The 13,711-nt window shown below is 36.3% G+C and overlaps 1 protein-coding gene across 1 annotated transcript in view; it reads right to left on the bottom strand.

The window, feature by feature from the left end:
- Window positions 1-13,711, bottom strand: part of LOC127436166 (AT-rich interactive domain-containing protein 3B-like) — a 52,836-nt gene that overhangs the window by 36,194 nt on the left and 2,931 nt on the right. The gene's annotated exons all lie outside the window — the stretch shown is intronic.

The raw sequence follows: 13,711 nt of genomic DNA, 5'->3' as shown, positions 1-13,711 counted from the left end.
CTTCAAAGAGTAGACCTCCATGTGCAGCAATGACAGCTTCGCAGATCCTTGGCATTCTAGCTGTCAGTTTGTCCAGATACTCAGGTGACATTTCACCCCACACTTCCTGTAGCACTTGTCATAGATGTGGCTGTCTTGTCGGGCACTTCTCACGCACCTTACAGTCTAGCTGATCTCACAAAAGCTCAATGGGGTTAAGATCCATAACACTCTTTTCCAATTATCTATTGTCCAATGTCTGTGTTTCTTTGCCCATTCTAACCCTTTTGTTTTTCTGTTTCAAAAGTGGCTTTTTCTTTGCAATTATTCCCATAAGGCCTGCACCCCTGAGTCTTCTCTTTACTGTTGTACATGAAACTGGTGTTGAGCGGGTAGAATTCAATGAAGCTGTCAGCTGAGGACGTGTGAGGTTGCTGTTTCTCAAACTAGAGACTCTGATGTACTTATCATCCTCTTGTTCAGTTGTACATCTGGCCTTGTGCATCTCTTTCTGTCCTTGTTAGAGCCAGTTGTCCTTCGTCTTTGAAGACTGTAGTGTACACCTTTGTATGAAATCTTGTATGGCAATTTCAAGCATTATATAGCCTTCATTCCTCAAAACAATGATTGACTGACGAGTTTCAAGAGAAAGCCATTTTTGACCAAATATTGACCTTAAGACATGCCAGTCTAATGCATACTGTGGCAACTCAAAAACAAACACAAAGACAAAGTTAAGCTTCATTTAATGAACCAAATAGCTTTCAGCAGTGTTTGATATGATGGCAAGTGATTTTCTTGTACCAAATTAGCAATTTAGCATGATTAATCAAGGATAAGGTGTTGGAGTGATGGCTGCTGGAAATGGGGTCTGTCTAGATTTGATCAAAAACGACTTTTTTCAAATAGTGATGGTGCTGTTTTTTTACATCAGTAATGTCCTGACTATACTTTGCAATCAGCTGAATGCCACTTTGGTGATTTAAAGTACCAATTTCCTTCCGAAACAGCAAAATCTGTATATTATTATGGCCGCCAGTGTAGGTTTATCATCTTCATAAAAAGGGAAGAGAAAACTTCATATATCTTTTGTTGTTGACAGTAAAAGTCATATGTGCAGTGAAACTTTACAATATTTTACCACAAATTCAAGTGATACTTAGTAGAAGCTAGCCAAATTAGGCAGATGCCAACATGGGCAAGTTCCATAACATTCCCTTATGCTCAAAAACCATGAACAAAACTATGAAAAACAAAAAACAAAACCCACGACCTTGGGCTACTCAAGTACTCATTCTTGGGCTAAAATTGTTTTTTCAACAATTTAGTATTCTTGTTTTTTATTCATTTTATTAATTTATTGTATTACTTTTTAATAGTATTTAATGTTCTAAATTGGTTTTTACATGTATTTTTATGTATCTTTTATTTTCTTTATAATTTTTATGTAAAGCACTTTGAATTGGCATGGTGAAAGAAATGTGCTATATAAATAAACGTGCCTTACCTTGTCTAAAGATTGAATTTCCTTTTAAATTGACAGCATCTTAAAAAGTGCATAAAAAAAAAAAAAAAAAAAAAAAAAAAAAAAAACTGCGAGACACGATGCAATGGTCAAAGACGTCTGTCTAGCGCATACTTACATAGCGCATGTTTACAAAAACGGATGTGTTTGGAGTGAACAGACCCCCAGAGATAAAGGCCTTGGCTTGCACGGAGTTAACATAACCGTCTATTAAAGCATTTGTTTTCTAGTTTTACTTTACTTAATATTTAATAATATAAGCTGGCTAAATCTTTTGACTTTATAATTTTACACACAGTTGTTAACAGCCAAATATGTTCTTAGCAAAAAAACAAAAACATCTTTGACACGGTGCTAATTGGTTTGCATCGATTATTTGTGCCTTCTTGTCGACACGACGTAGGTGAAAATTTAAAATTTGAATAAAATTAAGTGACAATTTATAATTTAGCTTCTCAGCCCTGTGGACATCCCTAGACTAAAGCAATCATTAGTCTTTTTAAATTGTCAAAAGACAGAGGTGATGCGTGACTAGGGGCAGGCGATATGATCAAAATTAAAAGCATGATAAATATCCATTGTAATGCCTATTTTTCCAGTAAGTGAATTTAATACTTTATAAATGAAAAATACTTCCTCTTATATAGTTTTCTCTTTATTTGGAACTTGGCAAACATATCCCAAGTAAAAAAAAAAAAAATAATAAAAAAAAAAAATAACTCAATTTGGTTTTAAATCAACCTTACCATAATGTAAATTTCACATTATGCCACATTTCAGTCTGTTGTTGTTGACTGGTATTATTATAATTTTTTTCTCAAGAAACTCAACATCTTTCCAAAGCAATGCAACAAAGAAAATGCATAAGTACAAAAATCAATCAAAAAAAATAAATAAAAAAAAACACTTCATTATGCTTTTAATGATTCAAGTCATCTTAACAGAGAATATATGAATATCCAAAGGCAAACATGGCTGGTTTGTTTCCTTATATCTAACATCGTTCGAACAGAATTATATTGAGGATGATGTGTAGTGTAAAGAACCTGCATGACATAACTGTTGCCACATGACACATCGTTTTAACGGTTTTCCTCATCTGTGGTGGTTAGAATGTCGGACTATCTAGCCATCTAGCCTTTTCAGATGTTTGACTTGTAGAAATCACATGGGTCAAGTAAGATTTGTGGTTTGTGTCGTGGTATAGAGAGAAACCGGACTGGATAGCACGAATGATCCAGCTCTGCATTCTTGCGTGCACTTGCATGCTCCAGAGATAGCGCATGTGACAATCATGCGAAACAAAGCTGTGCGTGTCAGATGAGAAGCATATTTAGAACGAGAGATGAACGTCACTGAATTTGTTCCGGCACCCCGAAATTTCGCTGGGGTAGCGTGGAAAACATTGTCTGTCTGCAACATCCATGTTTCTTCAATTCTCTATTTACATATCACAATATACACAATGTAGAAATATACAAGATGAAGCAATATACTTAACGAAACACACAATATGCAAACCTTACAAAATCGCTGTTTTCTGCCCTGTATCGTTTTTTTTTTTTAAAACAACAGAGAACGCACTTTTTTCTTCACAATCTCCTCATATTCTTGTTCACAGGGATTTGAGGAACCAGCAGTTGCTCCGCCTTTTTCCTCCATTTATCGAATATTTGTAACATAAATTGAACGCTGTGCACATTTCTTGCCACGCTGTGGCAATTTTGCATAACCGCGATAGAGGCGATAATCCAAGATGAATATTGGTTGTCAAATTTCTACCAGTTTAGAGTCTACTGATAGAACTGTGTCCTATTCTGCCTATGTCTTGTTAATTTTGCATATTGTTGGGATGATGCAGTTTAAAACATTTATTTGTTTGATTTTTAAGGATATTTTTGTCAACTTCTGTACAATAAACCATTCTGGTACTGTGGACTTGATGTCCAATGTAAAATAAGGTTCCTGAAGAAAAACCACTGAAAACCAGAAGTATACAAGGGCAGTGAAAACTAAATGTAAAATGTTTATTACAGAGGAGGGGCATAAAAAAAGTACCTTTATTAGCACTCATTGGTGATACTGCTCTTTGAACACCACAAATGGCACATTGTTGAGAGGAGCCAAAACAGAGACAAAAGGCCCAAGCCCGGACCTGTAACTGCTTGTCCAGCTCCTTGAACATCCTGCAGAGGCCTGAGGCAGGGTTCACATCCATTATCTTAGTCTTGACTAGGTGCTACTTGAAAAAACAGATCGTCTTTCAAACAAATGGACACAGGTGTGAACATCTCCATCCATACAGGTCTACCATGGTCCTGTATCACAATAGGGGCCCCACGACTAGCAAAAGTTTGTAGGATTTGATGGAAGGTGGAGGACATATCTCAGATGCTAACCTGAACTGGGTGTCTCTTCTACTAAATTTGAGAATGAGAAACAATATTAATCCCTCAAGAGTGAGAACTAGGGCTATTTCGGATTACCAATATATTGGGCAGGCAGATTAATCGGCTGATATTTGGCCATTTTGCGATTATCAGCGTCGACTGATAACCCTGCTCGCTTGCCCAAATAACAAAAGTGTTAACTTTCCAAAATCTACCAGTAGATTTGTCAATGGATAGTCAATTTTTTTTTTTTTTTTTTTTCCCCAAGTTTATGCATCGTTATCGGCCATTGAAAAACCCATGTTATGTCCTACCTGCAGTTGAAATCATGCATTATAGAATAACATGCAGCAATTTTTGCATCATGTCTATATCATCAAAACACATTCATTACTTGGTCAAATGGGACTAACCATACAGTCCCCAAACTTAATGCAATTCCATGTATTTAAATCAAATGCAATTTAAATCAATACTTTGGTCAAAAGAGACTAAAAATGTAGTCCGTAAACTAACAATGCAATGACATTTATTTAAAATAAACGCAATCGAAATCACTACAAATCAAATATAAATTTAAACAGTTTGTGTTTACTTGAACTCAAAAAGGTTTTAAAAGGAGGATTAGAATCGTAAGGCATTCTCTGGCCATCTCCACACTAATCCGTTAAAGTCTGAAAGCTCCATCGTCCTCCAAAGTTTCCGATTATGGAAATCTTTTTCAAAATTCTCTGTCTTCGTAGTAATTTTACTACGATTTTACTTTGAAAGCGTAGTAAAATCAATACGTTTTCAAAAAAAAGTGTGAACGTGGCCTCAAATTCTTAAACCATCTTGGTTGCATTTTCAAACTAAAACGGACTTGTGGCAAAAACAAATAAGAATTGAAAAAACACTTGCCATTTCCCAAAAACCTCTTCACAAATGTATGGAATTTGTTTCTTACGCACATGACATTTCTTCGGTGTGCTTGAAATTCCACATTCTAGTGACACTGATAAATAGATACCGTGTGATAAAGCCCTAAGCTGCTTTCGGTAAAACTAAAAAAGGTGAAAATCTCAAGCAAGTCAGGACAGGTTTTGATGGGGTAGGGGGTTGGGGCAAAACATTCTATACTTGTTAAGAGGGAAAGGAAATGGACAGACAAATAAGACAACATACCCTCCCCTCCCTCATACACCTTTCTGCTTGATTACCATTCCCCCTCCATTACTCGCTTCTGTTACATTTGGTGAAATAGACAAGAAAAGGTCACAAATCATAGGATGACTGCTACCAAGACACTCCCTTTATTCTCCCTTTATGCACAGGTCCCTAATGGGAATTCTCACCATTTGAAGAAAAGAAACTAATTCCACTTGGAATGTTTCCTCTGGGTGGGGCTGGACAAACTAGACGCAGATGCCAGCCCTCACCAAACTCACATTCTTGCCTCTGGCCTTTAAAGATTTTTTACTATCAAATGCCTCCTATTGAAGGGTTAGATTTCCCACCCAACTAAACAGTTCACTACACTACTGAAAAAGGGATGGGCGAAATGGCAACAAAACACAGATATGAAACATCTACCATTTGATAGTTTGGAATGCTGTTCAAATAAACCTAGTTTTAATACTAAATTGGCCTGTTGATATAATATTCTTAAAGGGAAAGCCCCAAAAATGAAAATTATGTAATTATTTATTCACCTTTGTGTCATTTCAAAGTACTTTTCTTCCTTCTGTGGAACACAAAAGGAGTTATTTAATGTTAAATGCCCATTTTGCTTTTAGTCCTTGTGTAAAGCTATGGATTAGAGGACTTAGAATATAGTGCACAAGTCATATGGACTACATTTATGGTAAAAAATTACAATGGTGAATGGGGCCAGTCCATAAATGTAAAAAAATACATGTCGTTTCAAAATTATAGCCACAAGACATAAACATTATAAGTGTTAACATAATTTTTGTGTGAAGAATCATGTACTAACCTTATCTGTGTAAACTTATATCCAATAAAACAAATTTGCACCATGGCGAAAACACAATACACCATGCAAGTGATTATTGACACTAAAATCATGTTTACACAGACAATGTTTATGTCTTGTGGCTATACTTTTGGGGGTATTTACACTTGGTCACTTCATGTGTTTTTACTGATTGGATAGCTATACGATTAAATAAGCACATTCCATTTACACTTGGCCATTTAAAAATTTCTCCACCAAACTGATATAAACCCGATCTTCAATTCTGGTGCTTTATGCAAATAAAACAGACCACTTCCATGATTATGCTTATGCCGGGCAGCGATTTCAAACAATGTGATTTATTTTTTTATTTTTTTTCTTATATATGTATTTTTACCCTCAGGGCTTGTCGTAGGTAAGATATGTCCATGTGCGTCAGCTGAGCTTAGTGCCAATGTTTAGTTTCAATTTCGTTAGCAATCTGCATCAAATTAAGAAAAATAAATTCCGTCTCTCCTACAACATGCATACGCTTAATAATTTTTTGCTATTTATTGCACGACACGAGCCCATACAAATGCTTGTAGCAGCTGTTGTTTTGCATTTTCCCTATGCTGACGTAACACTGTTTGGGCGGAGTATAATGTACATACAGTATGTTGCATAGGTGGTTCGAGTGATCAGATTTATAGCCATCTCAAATCCATCTAGGAGGGCACTTACACTTGGTCTTTTCATGATCGGATAGCCATCAGATCAGTAAAAATGCATGTGACTAGGTATGTCATAAAATATCGATATATAGATTGATCCGCACATTATTTTATTGATATATTTTTGAGGCATCGATATATTAAAATTAGCCGACATATAAATTAGAAGGCTAATTTGCCTAATTAGTTTAACAGTCTGGCATAATAGCATTGGGAGACCACAAGAGGTGATATAACATTAACTGAAGCCGGTCGCAGTCGGGAATAGTGATGGGAAGATTGGATCATTTTACTGACTTGGATCTTTGAGTCTCGTTCAGCAAAATGAGCAAATCTTTATTCAAGTCATTTTGTTCATTTGAGCAGGATTAATTTAATATATTACATTTTCAATAGCCAAATCCCCCCCAACACATCTACTTTGATTATAGTCCCAATAAGGAAACATTTATAATGCAGCCAAGGACAAATTATGAGAAACAGAAATGATTAGTTCACCTCTGGAATCTTCTTGTCCGAGTCATTCGTTATTTTGTCACGTGACAGCCGTATGTGCATAGCGTATATGGCTGTCATGTAACAAAAGAACGAATGACTCGGACCAGAAGACTCGAGAGGTGAACTAATCATTTCCGTTTCCTGTACAGCGCCTATGCGATTTTCATGTAACAAACAGAGGTTGCGCAATTCACATGCGTGGCCAACACAAAATGAACGAATCACTCAGACTACTCGTTCTTCTGAGTCACATAAAAGATTTGTTCAAAATGAACGAATCGTTCATGAATGACCCATCACTAGTCAGGAAAGGTATCATACACACAACACACAGGACAAGCTGAGGCACAAAGCAGATGGCAATCCAAAGTTATAAAGGTTTTTGTACTTCAAGAATGAACAGTGATATTGATGAGTTTGCAGGTTAGTGTATGAAACTGTTGTAACCGCGCAAACTGAACGGTTAGAAATGGTTTATTTTGCAATTTCTCTTTACATAGTCTTGAATAGGTCTTTCATTCAAGCTGTCAAACAACAAAATGACATACTTGTAACTGAAAATGCATTGTGTAGGCTCTATGAAAGATGCATATAAACAATATATAATCCAGTGATGGCTAGAGTAAATAATCTTTGTCCTTAGATATTGATTTGGGTTGAATTTAATGGAAAATCATAGCGGTGTGTATGTACCTTCTAGAAAATTATTGTTTTGAATTTTACAACATGTCTGGTGTCCCTTTAATTTATCCTGCTGCTCACACTTTACCAAAGTTGTGTTGAGATAAAGACTATTGTGCAACAAGCAGGCCAAATTATATCTGAAAAAACAATCCCGATATATATCGATAATCATCTGGAAAATCTTCAGATTATCAATGCATGAGCTAACCATTTAAAAGCAGAACAAATTATATTCTTAAGAGTACAAAGCATGAAGACCATGCTAATTAAATAGCCACTGGTCTATCTCACAGATGGTTAGACTCCGAGCTGATGCCAGCGACCACATCATCATAGGACCCAGGAGAGCTGTCCAACAGTAATGCCAAAGAAACTTCTCCATCAGAATGAACCACCAAGCCAGGACAAAGCTATCAGTGCAAGATCAGTAGACTTTTCAAGGGTATTAACTCCTAGACAAGCATTAGCAACTGTAACACATACGGGAAATAGCCTATGATGTACTAATAACATACACCAGGTGTCTTAACATTTGTCGCAAATGCAGAAGTGTGAGGTGGTCAGGTCATTAATAACATATGGAAAATTATTCCACTACAACAGCAAGCCCTGATATAATAAGAATTGATTGCTACCAGCTGTGTTGTATTGCCGGCATGGGGGTATAATGTTGTCAAGGTGATAGGGACGGTTTAATAATGCAACAGTGTTTGACAAACGAGATTGTTCACCAAACTCAAGGACAAATTTCTGCAACATGTTGTTCATCCAGTTCTGAATAACATGAAACATACTTGGGGGTAGGGCCGCAACTAACAATTATTTTGATAATCGATTAATCTAATGATTATTAGAATGATTATTCGGCGATTATTGCACGCAAGTTTTGCTTCAGCGGAGTGACAGGTCCACTTATTCCACAACGAGAGTGATTCTGTATTTAGTTATTGTAATTTTGCATTATAATTCCCTCATACTTTGCGATCTACATCACCTTAAGCTGTGAAAGTTTAGATGCATCTGGACTGTGAGCTGTGTAATTTTTCTTCTCCTCAGTCAGGCTTGAGCTGCAGTGCCACTCATGCGTCATCATTAAAGTTTCATGTGATCTCATGTTATGTTAAATGAGATCAAACGACTATTCGACAACGAAAATTGTCACATTTTTTTTTTTTTTTTATTGTCGACGTTGTCGATAACGTCGATTAATTGTTTCAGCCATACTTAGGGGCAGTAAAGGTTTTCCATTAGCACTGTCGTCTTTTTCATTATTCGTTCAACACTCATTATTGCATCCACAAAGAAACATAATAGAGCCCACAATTTCTTTTTTTATCATCTGTTGGGTAGCTACAATGTAATTGGACAATCCAAATGAATATTCAGCCCCTAAAAAATAAATGAACATGTACTTAGCTATTAGGGGCGTGTTCTTCACGGCCCAATGCTTTTGATATGGCTATATCATACTCACCATATGGGAGGCTAACTGCGGTCGGCCATAACTCAAGGCACATGCCTGCTCCATCGTCAACTGAGCCCGATTAAAATGCAATTAATCTCCCTAGATTACCATGCTGAGCTCCCTAAAAAGGGCATTGTGTCAGCTACTGCAAGAAACACTAATGATTCAGATTTTAAGGTTGGTGAACTATTGGGACTAGCCTCAGCCATGTGTTCAAGGAAAAGTTTAAATTGCAGCCATTTTGACAGCTCCCCTTTTACTTATATTTAGAGAGGATTTATTGAATTCAAGACTAGTAAATTCAAATTTGTAACAACAACTCTACAACCTTTCAGGCATAGAAATATAAATAATGTAACTCAAAGAAAGTTTACATCTAGAGCTGGGCGATTTTATTCGATTTACAAACTCTTGATTTGATTAAATTCTGGTTAATTTGGGTATATTATAGTTATAATGTCCATTTTGCTTACCTATGAAAAATAAATCAGATAATGCTGTAAATTTGAGAAATTACCAACAAAGCCCAAACTATGCAGTTCAACTGCCATTTATTAAACAGATCCAATAATTAACTCAACCAAAACTGAAGTAATCTTCGAAGTAAAAGATCAAGTGAAGAGTTTAATAATCAATTTCGGGATCACTCAATTAAAGATTAATCCGACATCTCATAACCAAACAACAAGGCTTTATTCCCATTTATACTGGTGTGCAAGATGACACATTTTTGTTAAAAATTAGTTATGACTGAAATCGGGTCTCTTAGACTATGATGTCCTGTGACAAATGGGTTTGGCCCAACTATTCTCAGATTTAGAGAAAACAGAGTGTGAAAATGTCAGTAACTATAAAATCCACACTAAAACTTTTCTCAGTTTCAGTGTTGGGGTAGTTAATGTGTTTTGCCTTTGTAGGACACCACAGGCCTCTCCCAAAAGCCCTTCTGCTTGGGGGAGATTATAAACAAAGCTAGCGTGAACTTCCTTTAACTATAAGAAGCCAATTAATTCGGCTGTTTGTTAATATTATAAGCAAACGCGACAATCATCTTTGCGTTTCACCATTGCGCTTTTACCAAAGGTGTTTACTGATTGACTGAGGCTTATCCATTTAAGTGTGAAAAGCTTCAAAAAGCCATCCCCCACCTTCATTTTAAAATGCCATTTTGTGGCATCTGTTCTCTTTTGTGTAGTCAGTGCCATCAAACCAGTCTCTTCACTAACCCACCCCCCCACCCCTGCAATCTGATACTGTTACCAAAGAGAGCATCATTAAATACTAAAGAACAGAAATAAAGATGGGTGGGACAAAACGGTGGGGGAGAGAAAAAAAATAAGCCGTTGCTCAAGCTATAAAACCATCCGAATTAAAGCTTTTTTTTCCAGGTCATATATTGCTTGCATTTAAATTAAAACAAAGTAAAAAGAAGTGAATTAGTAACTAAATGTATTGCATTTGCATAGTTTTCCATCCTGAAAACAATCTTAGTTTTCAAGACTGTGATTCAGTGACTTAATTCAAACCTGGCTATCTCAATGATTTATTTTCATTAGCTTTAAAAATGCACTCTATAAAGCTCATTCACTAAACAAACTAAACTAGCAGCCTTTTCAGAGCGTACTCACCTTTTGTTTTCTATACACGTGGACAAGCCTATATTTGAAAAGCAGTATACAAGCCCTCTATAACCTCTATAGACCATCATCCTCTATAAATATACATATATAAATGACATGGGTGTGATGAAAACATCACAGCCCTGCCTGTCAACATACAGCCGTGCCTAGCATCACCACAGTTTCACAGTTTTATGCTTGTTGTTACTCATCTACCAAAAATAAAACTGCATTGAAGGTGTTTGATGTGTGTTAGTATCAATAAAAAAGGTTGGATGTTTTGAGTAAAAACTACGACGTAAAAAAAAAAAACCCATCAGAACATCAAAGGAAGCTACATTCACGGAAATTAAAACCGCCCTTTGCGAATGCACTGCTAAATGGCGCTTATGGGTTAGCGCAATATATAGGCTACTTTGTTTTATTCACTGTAGTATAATAAAGTGGGGTAAATGGGCTTAAATTGAAAGCATGCCAATTTCAATGGCTGAAGGTAGCCATAAATGTGAGTGTATGAAATTAGAGCAATCCATTTTTCCCTGATTGATCGATCATTCAAGCGCAGCTGAGCAAACAAAGAGCTCAGACCTGGGACCATTAAAATGGATGACAGCACTATAGGAAAATGTCTACATTAAATCCATTGAGACAGCATTCGAGAATCTTTTGAAACATGAGTTCATCCCATCACGATTGAAACAGGCAATTTAAAGGGGAAACCTTGAATTTTTCCAAGTCTGTTTCACTGAGAAAACAAACAGTACATTAAAATTGCATATTTACCAGTTGTATATGTAAGCGTCCAGTATAGAAGATCTAAATCCATGGTTTTCGGCCTATGAATTTCAATTACATTTACAGTAGTTTGCGATTAATGGATGAGTTTTTTTTTTTTATTCAAATTCAGACCGACTCGTTAATGATTAATGCAGCCCAAAATGAGAAAAGAACCAACAAGCAATGATTTGCAAAAAAAATAAATAAAGATTGGCTGACGAGCAAGTTCTACTTTACACAAGCGCAGTATTAAATTAATATTTTATTAGATAGAATATCTAATATATTAGATGAATATTTTTTTTAAAAAAAAAAGAGAATAACTACAAAAATCTCATTCAGACCGATTCACTAAGGATTCAATCGGGCCAATTTGTGAACAGGTTCGACCAATTCATCAAAAAGGAGGAGTCACTCAGAAATCAGACATCACTACAGGTGTGTCCTAAACTGCACACTTCTGCACTATTCTACGTAATTTTGTATTGTAAGCAGTGAAAGAAATTCATTCAAATTAATTTAAGCCGATTTGTGAACAGGTGAGCAATTCATCAAAAAAAACAAAACAAAAAAAAAACCCATTCGCTCACAAATCAGGACAACATTATGGCCTGCAAGCAAGTTTTACTCAACACAAGAGCAATATTTGTGACCAATGAAATATTTTAGAGCAGAGAATTATTCGACGCACTATTCACTGCACTATTCTACATAGCAGAAGCGGCGGAGTTACCTGGCTGTTTGCTGGTCTGACAAAACAATTGTAAATAAAGGAGAATGTAGCAACTAGCAAAGCTTCAGTGAAGAGCGCACCACACAGATTAAGTTGAATGATTTACCATCAATCCATGCTTTTCGAATATGTATGTCGTTTGAGATACAAGTGTTGAACTGAGGTTTGCTACCACATTTAAGCTAGCGGCAACACGTCGCACGCGTTTGAAAAGTCACTTCCGTTAGCTGTTAAACGGCGAATGCTTCAGGTGTAGGAGAAAAACTTTAAAAGTGTTTCATTTGGGATGATACTACACTTTGAAAATTCATATTACATGGCTGAGTGCATAGTGTATAATGCAATTGCAGTGTATATTGCGTAATTTAGGACACAAGTAAGTTTTACTCTACACAAGAGCAATATTTCACTGATGAAATATTTTAGACTACAGCATAACTAGAACAAAACAATTCAAACAGATTTATAACAATTTGTGAACACATTTGACCAATTAAAAAAAAAGAACCAACTAATAACTCTGCTCAAAAATCAGGCATCACATGTCTTTCGAGTAAGTTTTATCCTACCCAAGAGCAATATTTGGCAGATTAAATGTTTTCAAGCAGAACATAACAGGACGAAAAATAAAATTCAAACCGATTTGCTAATGATTCATAGCGATTTGTGAACGGGTTGGACCAATTCATCAAAAAGAACCGACTCACGAGAACAACTCACAAATCAGACATCACTAGAGTACCAACACATTTAGAGCAGAGCATAACTAGAATAGAAAAGGAAAAAAAAAAACAAAAAAAAAATACATTTTCGAACTCAAAGTTTAGTGTGATTCATTAATGATTTATTCATAGCAATTTCTGAAATATTTTAAAGCAGAGCATAACTAAAAAAAAAATTTCCAGGCCTGAAAAATGCCATTTTAAAATTCCCAGATATTTCCAGGTTTTCCCATGACCGTGGGAGCCCTGTAAATCACGTAACATCTCTGGATGTAAACTGACAGGGCGGCTCTCCAACAGCACGTGCCTGTAACACTTCTGCCTCTTGTATGGCAACTTGACAGCATGCCTTCCTGGTCACAGGCCAAGACAGCATTACAGCACACTGCCAAGAGCTTGTTCAAGAAACACCAGCAGCAGGGGAACAACAGAGAAAAGTGAGAAGGCAGGAAGAAAGAAAAAATGAAAGCGCACTCCTATTGGGCGGTCTGCCAGAACGCCACACTTCGGGGATATTCAGAGACAAAAGCCTTATGTCAGTAGAGAATTCCCTAAAGACTTGGGATGAACAAACAGAGAAATTTACTGACAGAGTTGTAGAACCATGTCCGAGGGTACAGCTTGGCTCCCAGCAGGACACTATTGATAA

Source organism: Myxocyprinus asiaticus, chromosome 46, assembly GCF_019703515.2.
Source record: "Myxocyprinus asiaticus isolate MX2 ecotype Aquarium Trade chromosome 46, UBuf_Myxa_2, whole genome shotgun sequence".
Lineage (NCBI taxonomy): Eukaryota > Metazoa > Chordata > Actinopteri > Cypriniformes > Catostomidae > Myxocyprinus > Myxocyprinus asiaticus.
Note: the sequence above shows the minus strand (reverse complement) of the source record. Positions and strands in the feature narration are given on the sequence as shown.